Raw genomic sequence first — 15184 nt, forward strand, 5'->3', positions numbered from 1 at the left:
TCGTGATAATCAAGGTGGGCCATTTCCAGCAGTTGACAAGAACATCTGAGAAACGGGGGGGAGGGGGGGAATAAATAGTTTTGTGTCATATTTTGTGTACTGACCCATCCACTCCCAGTCTTTATTCAAGCCTAAGTTAATTGTATCCAGTTCGTTAGACAATCCAACTTTTCTGTGAGACCTGTTACTCGAATATAAAGCTTCTGTATTGCCTCTGCCTCACAGTTACAGCTTTTCGGCCTGGTTTATGCACTGTTTTTGTTAGAATCTGTCAGTTGCAGTACAGGTATTTCTGATCAAATGGTCAGCATATTGCAGTAATCCTGTACTTTGCCCCTTATGTGCTCACTAAGTGCTGCACTGTAATCTCACGGTAACACACGGTCTTATTGCAGTTAGAAAATTAATTAAAATAAGACCGAATATTGTGCCAGGCTACTAGACAAGAATCCAGCTAGTGTAGTATAACATTAAAATCAAGTAAAATACGATAACACTCCCCAAAGGGAAGTAAGAGCATGAGTAGCAACCTCAGGGCAGAGCATTAAAAATCAAAGCACAATCCCTTAACCGGTTGCAAATTCTAAACTTAGATTTCACCAACCCACTGCAACAAGCGCAAACTTCTCCGGAACTTTAACAGCCCTAACACGGAGTCACAGACAGTCCCCTTGAGTACTTCGTTCAGTCTTGCCACCCAGGTGAGTATCTCTCTGTGATAGATGGCCCCTTACACCAAGAACAGCAGCAACATTCAGGTTACTCCTCATCCCAAAGGATCAGTCACTTGCCCCAGGACAATTGCGCTTTAGGTCTCCTACCAAAGATAATGTTTGTAGTCATTCCTATAGTAAACTAAATGAAGATTTATTAAATAGGAAAAGGAAATTCGAGAGTTATTTACAAAGTTAAAGCAAGCAAACACATGAGAAGTTATGATCTTAGGTTTCAAAGTTTATATGGGCTTCTATAATCACCAAGCTATATAGGGCTAATCCAAGCTAAGCAGCTAGGGATCTCTTGCTTGTGCCTAGAAACACCTCTCAAGGTCCAAGCAGCATAGAGATACCTAGTTCCTTTCATCTGGGGTTTTTATCGCCCTCCTATCATGTGCTCTGAGCTTCAAATTCAGCTGATGGGAGGAGTTCACTTGCATGACTCATCTTCACCAGGAGGAGAGCAGAACAATAAGTCTTTAGTCCTGTTGTTGATGGTTTCTCAATCCAGATGTGGGGAGTTTCCAGTTGTAAGATCCATCGATATCCTGTCTGGCATTGATGGGTCTCCTTTTTTGGGAGGGAGTGTAACAATTTCTGTAGAAGAGCAGATCTTCACACTAATTGATGTCCCTTTCCTGTACGGCAAGTCATACAGTCACAGAGGCTTACAAAACAACCAATCAGATATTACAATACAGTAAGGAACACTGATATTACAAGTAAGATTAATGCAGGCAGCAACTCACAAGCATTTAATAGAATCAAAATACTAAACGCTTTCTTACCATTCTAATACCTATTTTATCACTATTTAACCCTCAAGTGAGCCAGACACATTCCAGCTATTTATGTATTAGTGTCCAGTTGAGACATGGGGACCGTGGCATGAGCTGGCACCTGGCCTACCAGCGTCACATATACAAATAACATATAGTGGGGCAACTGTTGAAATAGCCAGTGTATAACCCCGACTCATTCTGTGAGAAATCATGTGGTGTGCGAAGCTGCAAGGATTTAAGTACATTATGAACATCTATATCTTATGAGAGATTGATGCGATCCTGGCATTTATTGAATGCCATCTTTGTAATAATCATAATATTTTGTCCTTGCATGATGATTTTCATTCATAGATCTCAAAGCACTATACAACAGAGAGTAAACTTTATTATCCTCATTTTTCAGGTAAAGAAACTGAGGTATAGAAGGTTAAAGTGAAGTTTCCAATATCACCTAGGAGACTAGGGTTCTATTCCAAAGTCCCAATGGAGTGACCTATTCACTGGGGTAAGTATCCATGTCTTACCTAATTCAAGAGCTGTTACCTAAAACACTTTGCACTTCAAAGCCTATTTAAAAAGTGAGATGGGCCAATGTGACTCAGTAGAGGTTCTTTGCTTTTCCCATAATGCTCAGCCCACTATCTACACTGCCTCACGTAGATGTGGCACTTACCAAGCAGGGTGGCTGAACTTACATCTCCCATTAGAAGAAGCACCATGCTACCACCAGAAGCATAATTCAAAACAGGTCAACAGTGACCACTAGTTGCTACAAGCTGATGGCTCTTTGATGGTGTTGGTGCTTAGAGTTGGGTCCAGATTCCAAGCATGCAGGAATTCATATCACAAGGCCTGAATAGGCATGAAGTCTCAGCTAGCTCTCTCACTAAGATGTCCCTCCAGGTCAGGGCTGAGGCAGTGCTAGGGCAGCGGGGAGAAGAATGCTTGTTCTGTAGATAAATAGGAATCAGTCTCCAAGGCTGAGAGTCTGGTACTTTTCCCAATTGCTAATGTCACATTAAAATAGTAGCAGAGGTTCTTATGCCCTTCTGCACTTCCTGCAGTATTTCTGATTCTGATCTCAACCCAAACCAGGAAGCAACAACTCTCCTCACTGGCAAAGAAATGTAGTACTAGAGCACTCATTACATTTCTAGCCCAAAGGAACTGGGAAGTCTAAGCCAAACTTTTTAAGTATGACCCTGTGCTAACGTTATTTATGTCCTGTGTGGCAGAGCTCCAACCTTGTCCCCATGGGTCCCACGCTTCCAGGCTGTTTATGCTAGCTTCAGAGGCTCACTGCAACCCTCCATGTAGCCCTTCTCTCTCTAGGGCCAGGGATACAGTCTACTGAGCCCTTTTCATCATAAGCCAGCAATGGAGGCTGGGGAGAGAATTCCCCACAGTCTTTGTTGCTCCTACAGCCTCATGCCAAAACAGTTTAGCCTCCTGTCCTGACAGGGGCCTGTTTTCCCCTCCCAGGAGATGTTTCTGTAGTGGTGGGTTGGGGGGGAACCCAGGCCCACCCCCTACTCTGGGCTCTAGCCAGGGACCCTAGTGGTAGCAGCTGTTAGCAGCCAACCTTTTACTGCTAGAGGTGCTACATTTCCCTGGGCCACTTCCCCACAGCTCTCCTACTTCTCCCTTACCAAGGGCTTGAGGGTGTCTTTATTAACCAGCCCTTCAGTCACACTTCCGCTCCCCTGACTCCTCTCTGCCTGACTGGAGTGAGCCCTTTTATATTATCAGAGGGGCCTTAATTAGAGTCAGGTGGTCACATTAGCTTAATGGCCTCACCTGACTCTTTGCAGATTAATTGGAGTCAGGTGTTCTCATTAGCCTGGAGCAGCCCCTGCTCTGGTCAGTCAGGGAACAGAAAACTGTTAATCCAGTGGCCAGGACCCAACTGGCCTGGGTCTATCACACCTGGTAAACTGATATAAAAAACCAGAATGGGAGTCAAGAGACTTGGGTTGGGTTCCCAGAATTCACACCACAGGCTTACTGTGTGTCCTTGGGGAAATGACTTAAATCCTCCTGGTGAATTTTGGCCCTCTTGAAATCAGTGGCAAAAGTCCCCTTGACTTCAGAAGAACTAGAATTTAACTGTCATGTTGAAATTTCCCCATCTTTGAAACAGGGATATGTTACCTCCCTCACAGGAGTATTGTGACGTTCCAGACATTATAAAATACTGAAATCTTTGGCTGAAAAGTGTTAGGGGGCAGATTTTCAAAGGAACAAATAGCAGTGAGGTACCTAACTCCCACTGAAAGTCATTGTAAGATAGGCATCTGATTTTGTGCCTTTGAAAATCTCCACTCTAGTTATTATTTTTCATGTCTGTAAGGCCGAAATACAAACGGCATTGTAGTGTTAGTAAAATATGCTGAATAAAAGTCCCTGTACCAAGACGGCATAGTCCATAGGCACAAACTGATATAAATTAGAGCAGAACAGAAGGGGACAAAGAGTGGCTTTATAGACATCCTCAGTATATTAGTAGATAACCATCACTCTCTCCACTAAAATATTTTGACTTTAAACTACGTGCAAGGTTGTGCTAACATTTTTAATTAGCAGTTTGTTGATGAGGGATTTATGACCCCTATTAATAATTAGGAAATGCTGCCTGATTTCTTTTCCTTTTTTTCTAAAAAAAAAATATCCTGCTGAGCAATCATAGACAGCAATTCTTGCCAAGTCACTGTCTGATGGACTAAGAAGTGAGTGATTTCCTTTGCAGAGTTAATTTAAGCTTATTGTTAAAAAATCACGTGAAAAAGCAAGTCCTAAGCCAGCACACTGTAAACCTGAGCTCTCACAATACAAGCTAAGCCTGTGTCTTGTTAGTTCTATGATTTTTGTTTGACTACATCTCTTAGGGGCTGATCAACGCCCATTGATACCAATGGCAATCTTTCCATAGACATCAATGTGTTTTGGATCAGCCCTTTAAATAAACTGAAGGCTTAGGGATTGGTGAGCTATGGCTTATAGTGTGTTTTCATGAGTTTTGATGGAGGACAAGACGGTGTGATGCTTTCTTGAGGCACTCAGGACTCAGAGTCACCTTGTTGACCATCTGCCTCCAGCGAGAGAGAGAGAGACTTGCTGGTCCTTAACTGGGTGTCAGCTCCCTGACAGCACCAGCCTGTTAGCCTCGCAAACGCTCTCCTCAGGGCAATGCTAGCGCTCACTTTGTAAATTCACAATAGGTGCACCCCATTCCCTGAGCCTCTTTCAAGTGTTCCCCTGTGATATCCAGCCCATCACAGGCTATTCACAGAAATACCAGGTTTGTTATGTGGACAGCTTGACTGATTCAACCCAGGGTCAGTTCTTGTATAACACCACAGTAATGAGTTATATTTATAGTGAAATCAGCCATAATTTTATTAACAAAGATTAAGATTTGAAGATAGTGAGGATAATAGAAACAGAAAGTTACATATAAAACAAACAAACAGTCTCTAGCTTGCTAGTGTGTTGACTTCACATGCAAAGGGGGCCTCCATTGTGCTGGCCTACAATGCTTAAATTACATGTAAACTGAGGCAAATAGGTGAATATACATCCTTTGTATGGCAGAAAACTGTTTGTCAATGCTGCCTTGATTCAGACTTTTAGGAACATATTTTCAGTGTGCTTTATATATATATATACACACATATACATACACAAAAACTTTCTTAGGTAATATTTGTATGTACATTTCACAACAATATGAACGACCACTGTGACCCCAGATTTTATTGAAGACCACATATGACACTCTTTATGGATAAATACTATGAAAGCAGTGTGGTAGGTTTAGTGAGTTTGTCAGGTCTGTTAGGAGTAGCTGTTACAGAACACTGAGGGGTTCTTACAGATGGAAGCACTTATGACTGGGACAAAGAAGGGGTTCCACTCATAACGGGCAGATTTCAGGAATAATGGAATGGTCTGAGACTTGTTGAATGCACAGGATACCATGTGAGCGGATAACAAGGATCTTTTTGTTTGTTTAGGCTGGGATTGACGAAGGAGCCTAAAGCAATTACATGTCCAAATCCCATTAAAATTCAATGGAATTTGAGAAACAAATTCCCCATGGCTTTTTTGGAAACCCCAGCCTGTTAGCAATGTTCTGAATGTGTTTTTAGGTGCACTCTAGGTGCAGAACCTATATATATATATAAACAAATTCTGGCAATCTAAAATGACACAGCATCCTCACAACCATCCCAAAGACTCAACTCTCATCAGGAAAGACTTGTCTTATATACGGCTCTTGCAACATTCCAGGAACTTAGGTCAGCAAAGTCAAGCTTTTTCAGACCTTCTTAGGGAAGCAAATTCCAGAGCTAAGGGTCCCACTCCCAAGATCTCCCTTCCACTGCATGTGTAAATCTGTCAAGTGTCTCACCAGCCCTCAGCCTGGAGAGAGCACAGCAGTAGAGTCCATCTCAATGAGAGGTAGGGCCCAAGTTACAGAGGGCTTCATAAATAAAAACACCATCTTGAATCACCCAGGGATCTCTACAAAAACCAGGTGCAATAGGTATCATGCTATGAAAACAATCCAGCCCCTCTAAGTAAATGGGCAGCCACATCCTGTACTTGTTATCTTAGTGCAGTGCAACTAGAATACGGATTCACATTGCATGTGAAGGAATCTCACAACAAGTGGAGCCTCATTTTAGCAAATATGTAGATACGCTGTACAACGATGTCTGTCTGTTCTAGTCAATATACTGCCCCTAGAAACCTAATGCAGCTCTGAGAAATTACTATAGTAGCATAAAGAATAGAAAGGGGCACAGAATAAAGAACAAAGTCATTGAAAATGATGCAAGGATCTAAAGCTGCATTATTAGAATAATGTTGTTTTTATACAGTGCCTTTTATCTGAGGAGCTAATCTACTTTATAAAAGTCAATTTATTCAGCCTCCTGGTAACTGTGAGGTAGGTCGTTAATATTATACTTATTTTGTTGAGGAGAAGTGATGGCTTAAAGAGGGACCCGACTTTCCCAATATTATATATCAAGTCAGTAGTCCTGACTCCTCATCTGCTGTTCTAACCACTAGCCACTGCTACCTCCATCCTTTTAAGACAAGCTACTCAGAGCAGATAGAAAACCCGATAGGATGCACGGGACTGCAGATGTCATCCCAGTATTACACATGCCACAATAGCGTTAGTGCAAGAATTGCTGATGGAAAACTGTCTTTTCCTACAGGAAATTAAGCTAAAAACATTAACTGGGCACAGGCACAAAAAGTGCTATTTCTGGAAACAACCAATGTCATTGTTGTCTGAGCTGAAGTGGCGAAAGACACAATAACGTACCAACAGCAGTAGTAAAACACAGGAACAGGCTGGCTTCTAAGTGCCTGGATTAACATTGTGTTGTTTTGTTTATCATGATATGTCGATAATGGAAATGTTGTGTGATGGAGATTTTTTGAGCGCAGAGCCCAGATTCATAGATCCAGCCATAATCTGCTACTAATACAGCCTAAATGGGAGGCTTTGTTCATGTTTGAAGTCAGACAGTATCTTCCTTACTTGGGTCAGAAGCCTCATTCTCTATAAATGGATTGCTTGTTATTGAGATAGATATTGATCCAGTATTACTCTAACCAGCTGGGTAAATCTGTTGCTGGACAGAGCAATAAACCAAAACGATTATATAAAAAAATTGCAAAGACTTTTCTGGGGGACAAAAAGCAAAAAGGGAACATTACACACTACCTTAGGGGCCTAATGTGCACAGTGTCTGTAAGAACCTGGGTTGTGAAAGAGAGTGACACTGAAAAAGTGAGACAAGGCAGAAGCCAATGTTGCACTCATTTATCTTTGCACAGTGTGGAGTACAATGCAGCACATTATTATTTACAGCATTTCCACAGCTTTTAATTTCTCTGGACGTTCCACTACCATCACTACCTGTCAAAAAATAGTTTAAGGTACTAAAACCCCTTTCATTCAAAACTCTCTCTTCTTAAAAATCTCTTATTTTTGTTGGAGTGAATCATTAACTCAGTAACTTCTCCAATTTCAATCACAATTATAGACTGATTTGTTCAGGAAGCAAGCTGAGCAAAAAAGTATCCCAATAGCTAAACTGCATATAATAATCAACTCTAAGATTTAGATCACAGATCTTCTATCTCAGATAAAGAAATAGAGAATACAGACTGGTCGTCAGCTCCACTTTTCAAAATGCAAAAAAGATAGGAGCAGCATTGCTCTTCCAGCTGAGACAAGTTATGAAGTCAAAATTTCAAAAGCACCGAAGTTACGTAAAAGCCTCAGACCTATTTTCAAAAGTGATGTAGACATCTGGTACTTTTGAAAATATTATTCAGCCCTAAAGGGCTTAGTATTCTCTAAAATATTTAAACATAAACATTATATATGTACATACATACACACACACACACACACACACAGACATTCACACAATTCTATGCGCAATGAGGATATTCAAGCTTAGCTAATAATACAGACATGCAGACTGTCTGTGTGTGTTGAAGGGTTAATTGTCTGGGTTGTTGTCCTTGTCCTTCAGTTTCCCTTTGCCAGAAATAGTTAGGATGTGGCTGCCCATTTCTTCCTTCCTCTTACAACTAGGGTGACCATATTTCCCCATGTGGAATACAGGACATCTGGTAAAATTACTCATATTCAAGCGAGTTCAAAGGCAATCAATCAGAACTATGCAGTACAAACAAACATCAAGTTGACTGACCCCTGTTAAAAAGAAATCCTGCATAGTTGGATTCTTTTTATTTACCTTCTTATCTTTAAGACTTTATGGTTCACATGGGGAAGGGTCACACACACACACACACACACACTCACTCCCATGCATCTCTTTCACACAGGAGGGGTGACTGACCGACCCTCCCCCCTGGCACTTTCTGCCCTCCATGCCTGGCTGGGCCCTCAGGACAGACCCGCCTCTCCTGGTACCTCGCGCTGTGTCTTCCCAAGGCAACACATTCCGGGGGGGGGAGGGGCACACGCTGGGTCTCATGCCACAGCTCTCCAGATTTCTGCAAGGGTTCACACCAGTATGTGGCCAGCAGCAGCCTTTTGGCACGGTGCAGGAGGGAAGGGATGTGAGCTGCTTCTAGCCACAGGGGCAGTGGAGGGGGGGAAGGGATGACCTGGCCCATGTCTTTGCAGAGCTCATCTCTTATTTCCCCACCCGTGTGGCTTGAAGCAGCTTGTCCCTGCCTGCCCGCACAGCGTCAAAAGGCAGCTAACACCTCCAGGCTGCTGCTAGCCACCGACATAACCCAGCCACCTCCTGTCCCCCAGCTACAGCATAGGCAGGAAGTAGTTAAGCTCTGAAGATTCATTGTGCACCAATGCCCAGGGAACCTGACTGCAGGGGCTTCAGTAAACCAGAGAGGTGGCTCAGTAGGGGAGGGTGCCTAGGGGAAGGAGCAGCCCCGCATTCCCTGAGGCAGGACCAGGGGTAGGGGAGGTGAAGAGAGTGCTAAGCCCCTGCCCTGGGGGCTGCTGTGGAGCCTGAAGATTCGGGGCATGAACAGGCTGGAAATCGCTTCCCTCCCCAACCCCCCACTCTAGAGCTTAGCTGAAGGGTAGGGAGGCTTCCCTGTGCCAGTACTGTGCAGGGCTTCGGCACCCGCAGGGCTCGGCTCCTCCTGGCCAGCGCCCCGGGCTAGACGGTCTTGGGCTTTCCCGGGGCCCTGGCCCAGCCAGAGACAGTGGGAGATGGAAGAAGCCTGCCAGCCAGGCTGCTGGTGAGCTGAGCACTCCGGCCAGGGGCTGGTTCTCCACACAGCGCTGGGAGTGGGACGCACCCCACGGGTCGGGATATGGAGGAGCAGCGGGGGGTGAAGTGGCAAAGCAGGGAGAGGACAGCAAGATGGGGAGCACGTAAAGGGCCGATGGGTGGGGAGCAGAGGCGACATGTAACCGGCCAATGCCTGGCACCTGCCCGCACTCACCAGCCACTGCAGCTCACAATGCGCAGCCAGTACCGGCTGGAAATGGGACAGGGGTTGGAGCCCTGCTGGCCGAGAGCTGGCACGCAGCAGGGGCTACACTGACAGACCAGCAGGGAGAGTGGCTGGCCCCATGTGCTGCAGCTTCACCCCACCACCAGCCTTGCACACCCATCAGCAGTCACTGGACCCCTCCTCCTCCTGCTGCTGGTGGGCAAGCAGCTGGCAAGCAGGGATCCAGCCAGCAGCAGGACCCACCTGTACTGATGGGGAGACAGAAAATACAGGACAATTTGCCCATTTTTAAGAAAAAGTCAGGACACCTGCAGGAAGGCCTAAATACAGGACTGTCTCTTTAAAAATGGGACACCTGGTCACCTACTTATAACTCTCTCTCTCATACGATTTTAAAAAGAATGATATGCATAAATACGTATAACATGTGCAGAGTGTCTAATATGCTGTGATATGGGAGTAACACTGGTGCATTAACTATAATCCTTTCACGTTGGGAAAGCCACTGAAATAGTATCTTTCATAACATGGCTTCACATTTCATATAAAATACACTGTATCTTTATGAAATTAATGCCAATAAACAGAACTGTCTGGCTGTAATAGGAGAGATGACAATTAACAGATCTGAAAGATCCAAAGTCAAATTAAAACAGGACCTGTAATATGTGCGTTAGCATCCATATTCTATTTTTCATGCTTGCTGCATACCTCCTCCTCACTCAGAACCTTTGCCAGCAGTGACAACGGAAATGCAGAAATCAAAGCAACGCTGCTCTCCATTATTAATCTCTCAGCATCTTCCCTGACACAAGAGAGAGAAGTGACTTTGGGAACACCAATTTCACTATGAAAAATGGTAAAAGCAAATGCAAGCAAACAGTCCAATAGGAAGACAATACTGGAAAGGGCAAACACATGGAAAGTTGAGACCTAAGGGGTTTTTCAGGATGAAATAGAGACATGAGCGAAATCTTCCTTGATTGTCATTTTGACGAGCCCAGCTCAGTAAGACAAATTACATGATAATACATAGCCGAGGGTTCTTGCTGTCTTTACAGCCATTGTACTTGAGTCTGAAATGGGCACAAATGTTTATTTTATGTAAAGCAAAATCTTTGGATGCTCAGATTTTGGGCTGTGTATAGAGTCAAAACTAAACAATATTTTACATGGTAAAACAGATACACTAATGAAATAAAAATGCTAGATTTACAATGTATCTTGTTAGTATCACAATGCATTTCCCTTTCAAGTTTTAGTTTCATATAACACGCACTACCTTTAACAAGCATGACTGAAAAGCTACGAAGAGTTTTTGGGGAGAACTGGTCTGCAAAACACCTGGAAATTATAGCCCAACAAAGCATATACAAATGCAATGTTCTTTCACTTAACGAAAAAGAAAGAATTATCAGATGAGATACATCATGGAGGGTAATGACTAGTATTACTCCAATGGTTTCTAAAATGCTGTAAGAACCAATCAATACAGATCGATGAGTAGCATTTGACCATATCTTCTGCATTATCAAGGGGATGCAAACTAAGGCATATGTTTGTGCCTGTCTAGACACTTTATTGTTCCAAACAGGAGATATGAAAGGGACAAAGCAAGATCAAGTTATTGCTCCCCCTTGAAGGAAATAGACAAGCCTTCCAATTGCCCATTTGGGGAAGAAGAGATTTGTTTCACTTTCTATTACTTCCTTTGGCCTCTACACTCCCGACACTGTACAGTGTGTGCACTGGAGCAAATCCACTGGGTACAGCCTCATGGACCTTTGCTGAGAGACTTGAATTATTCGGTGAGATGCTCACTCCCCCACCCCTTTGAATACATGCATTTCCCTTGTGCAGAAATAATGGGTTGAGCCAGGCCAGGCAGGGGTGAGTTGCTGAGACAAATAGGAGGTTACCCCCCTCCTCCTACTCCCTAAGACAATGGCATAATGGACAGAAAAATGTGTAAAGCTCATGCAACCTGAAGCAGCATTAACTCCTGCTGTGTGTTCTGTGAATCCGCATCCTGCTCCTCCGAGGGATCACAGTGTCTGGCAGTGACCGCAGCACAAGAGCTTTGCAATAAGTACAGCTATAAGAATAGAGAATGACCTTTTCTGATCTGTACAGGCAAATCAACTTTTCAGTCTATTCCTGATGCACCAGTGAACCTGTAAACTGGCTTCTGCATCCCATGTACCTTCTCAGTTTCCATTAACGAGAAAGGGAATTACACACACAGGGAGAACAGACTTGCACCGTTAAAACCAAATACAGGGCATATGTGAACAAGGAGTAAACTTGTTCAGTTAAAGCAGACCTCACAAGGCAATCCTGACAGTGTATTGAGTTTGGACACGGAAGCAGTTCTGCAGATCTGCTAAAGGAAGGAACATATTAAATGATTTAATCTACTGTACACCTGTGATTGTGGCTTCCATGTGCACTCTCCCCATCTCCTTAAATGATAAAGGAATGCATGTAAGGAAGGCCTTTCCACCATAGGAATGACACTTTCAGCACTGATACCCCTTCTACCCTAAAACCCCAACCAACCCCAAAAAAACCAAAAACGCCACACCCTAAAATAAATGGAATTTCCATCATAGGAGATTTTTAAGAGCAGGTTAGAGAAACACCTGTCAGGGATGGTCTAGGTGATAGTTAGCCCTGCTATGAGTGTAGGGGACTGGACTAGATGACCTCTGGAGGTCCCTTCCAGTCCTACGATTCTATTAAATCAACCTTTAAAAATAGTAAATTAATAAAATCTAAAATATCAAAACAACCCCCCTACTCTGACCAGAGTTTTGATGCCAAAAACAGACAAATGCTAGATGCTCCATGAAGTCCATGAGGGACATTGCTATTGATTTTATGTGGAAGATATTTACATACTATGGTGATTGACAGATAGAATTACCTGAGCAACATGGTTACACTGGAACTAGTATCTTCTATTCAGATCCATGCAGGCAGAGTACTGGGCCCACATGGAGCACCTTGTCTTCAAGGGTCTCCCCAGGCTGATCCAATGGCAGGACTGAGGCCTTCGTATCAGTTCAGGATACTTCTTCACTCCTGAAAATACGATCAGGATTTGGCCCTTTTATTCCCCAACCTACAAACTTTGGCCTCAGATTCACAGGATGCTCTTACTAAGGCTCTGATCCTGCGTGCACTTATTCATGTGTTCAACTTTGAACACATGAGTAGTCCCACAATGGGATAGCTCACATGCTGAAAGTTAACCTTGTCTGTTTGTGGAAGCTGGGACTAAACAACTATAATTCAAAGACTTTAATCCATGCTATTAGCTAGGAATTATTACCAATCAGTTCTTTTTGAGTTAGTGGAAAAGATTCAGATTCTTTTATACACAAGATCTCTATATTTGCTCTCCAGTAGTTTAAAATGACTAATCACTTTCTATCTATTAAAACAAAAAACAACTACAACAGCTTGTTTAGTGACACAAGGCAGCTTTTCATGTACTAACTGTAAGAGCAGACTAAAGTGTGTTTCCCACTCCCAGATACAATGACATTGCACTTGTTTTAATTGCAGTATATTTTATAGCTCTGATTACACAACTGACTGGCATAATTAGTACATGACAAACTATGACAAAAACCTAGTTTCCTAATCTCCGTGAGAGCAGGATCAGGCCTCTAACAATAAATACAAGGTATTATTTTTAACTAGTCAAAGGAGTAATGGAAAACTGGACCTAATTTTAAAAAAATTGATGTCTTCTATCTCCATATGATTAAATTAAACTTTCATAGAGAAATTCTATACAATCCTATCCTCTTTCATAGAAGAATCCTATAGAATTTAACAGAGAATGTTTTTCTATAGGTTTTTTCTTTTTAACCATCCCATAGAAACATACAGCAGGAAGAGAATTTTATATTTAACAACTTTCAAAAAGCCTAGAAAGTTTATTTCTATTAAATTCTAAAGGACTTTTCCATAAGAGTTGCTTCTAAGAATGCTATTTTTTTCTGAAGTCCTGCAACACAGTGCATTGATGTATTGTTCTGCCTTGAAGTCTGCTATTTTTATAAGCTAAGGTGCATAGAATATCAGTGGAGAGCTCCCTAATAAATATATTCATAATGCTCATCAGCTAATGAAAAACAGTAGTAGCTTGGAGAGTGATCTGCATCTGCAAGTTACATGCAATGCAAAGCAAAAGGCACTTTTACTCAGAACCACATACTTTCAGGATCCTCTCCTGCCCCCAAACCCAATACCAATCTGAATTAGTGAGGAGGATGTGGTCAGCAAAACTCAGTCTTCTAGGCTCCTATACTTTAGCTAGAGCAGGAAATGCCCTCGGCTGGCTGCACAGAGGTGAGCTTATTTGCTTCCCTGTCCCTCTGCTGTGGAAGATAATCCCAGGATAGCAGCTCCTGCATTCCCGGAATCTTAGGGAATGCAGGGACTGCCAGCTCCTACTCTTCCTTCACCTTTGGTGAGCTAGCTGGCAAAAAAGCATGTCAGGCCCCTTATTTAGAGTACATCAAGGTTTCCCTGGAAGCTTTTCTATAACTGTTATCTCTCTCCCCCTCTCTCTCTGTCTCTCTCCCCCCTTTACAGTCTCTAGACTGCTTCTGTTTTCAGAGACGCACCTTAGCTCCAGGATGTTCACTACTTTGTACAGTTCTGAGGGAAAACAAGACTTGATTTGACACACGTTATGGCTTCAGCTTTGCCATCTCACTCACTCTCTCTGCTCGCCTTTCCTCAGAACAGGAAGCTTGCACTGCCTCTGAATTACTTAGCAGTGACTCAGGTGACATTTTTGCTGTTAAGTCTCAGCTTATTGAACTGTTAAGACCACTTTGTTTCATGTACTGTATCCCTATTTCTGTTAAGTGTATTTTATTAATCTTTTTATTATTCCTGTTATTATTTTAGTTTTGCCTCTGTTTTCCCCTACTCAGATCCATGACTAGAGGACATAAAAGAACTCTCTCTCTTCTATATCCCTTGAAATCTCACTGCCACATGGCTCTCAATGCTGGTACCTCAGAAGCAAAAGAGCAAACAGTGAAAGGTGCATCTGTCTGATCGAGGCAAGGGAGCTGTTTTGATATTCTCTCCTCAAAGTTGAATGAAAGTAGGACCCATCGAGAAGGGCGGCGCTGAGGGAAGACAATGTTAATTCAGCCTAGATTATTATATTATATATTTCAAACATACACATGAAAAGCATCAAGGCATATAAATCCATGTGGCAAAGAGGTAATTCCCCAGTCCCTCCCCAGAAGTATGGCTTCCATAGGTTGATTGGCTGAATGGCATTAGTAACAAAGTTCTGCCATCTTGGAGGCGGCCTACCTTGATTGTATTTTTAGTGTCTGATACGTTGATACTTTTGATAATATGTGGTTCTTTTGTTTTTGTTTTGTTGGTGGTGGTGCAAAATTCACTAACCAGCTGACAGAGACATTGGTTTTGTTGCATTTCAAAATGAGGGGGAGAGACAGTAAACTGGCTGGATAAAGTACAGCTCTTGGCAGTTTTCCTTCTACCCTTGCAACAAAATGTTGGGAGGAGTTGCTAGAGGATAATTTGGTTACATTATGTCTGCATTATCTCTGCAGCAGGAGCCTGGCATGCTGACATTGGAGACATATTGAGCCAATTCTTACCCAAACTATTGTTTTTAAAACAATTGCAAGT

The sequence above is a fragment of the Caretta caretta genome, chromosome 7, assembly GCF_965140235.1.
Source record: "Caretta caretta isolate rCarCar2 chromosome 7, rCarCar1.hap1, whole genome shotgun sequence".
In the NCBI taxonomy this organism is placed as follows: domain Eukaryota; kingdom Metazoa; phylum Chordata; order Testudines; family Cheloniidae; genus Caretta; species Caretta caretta.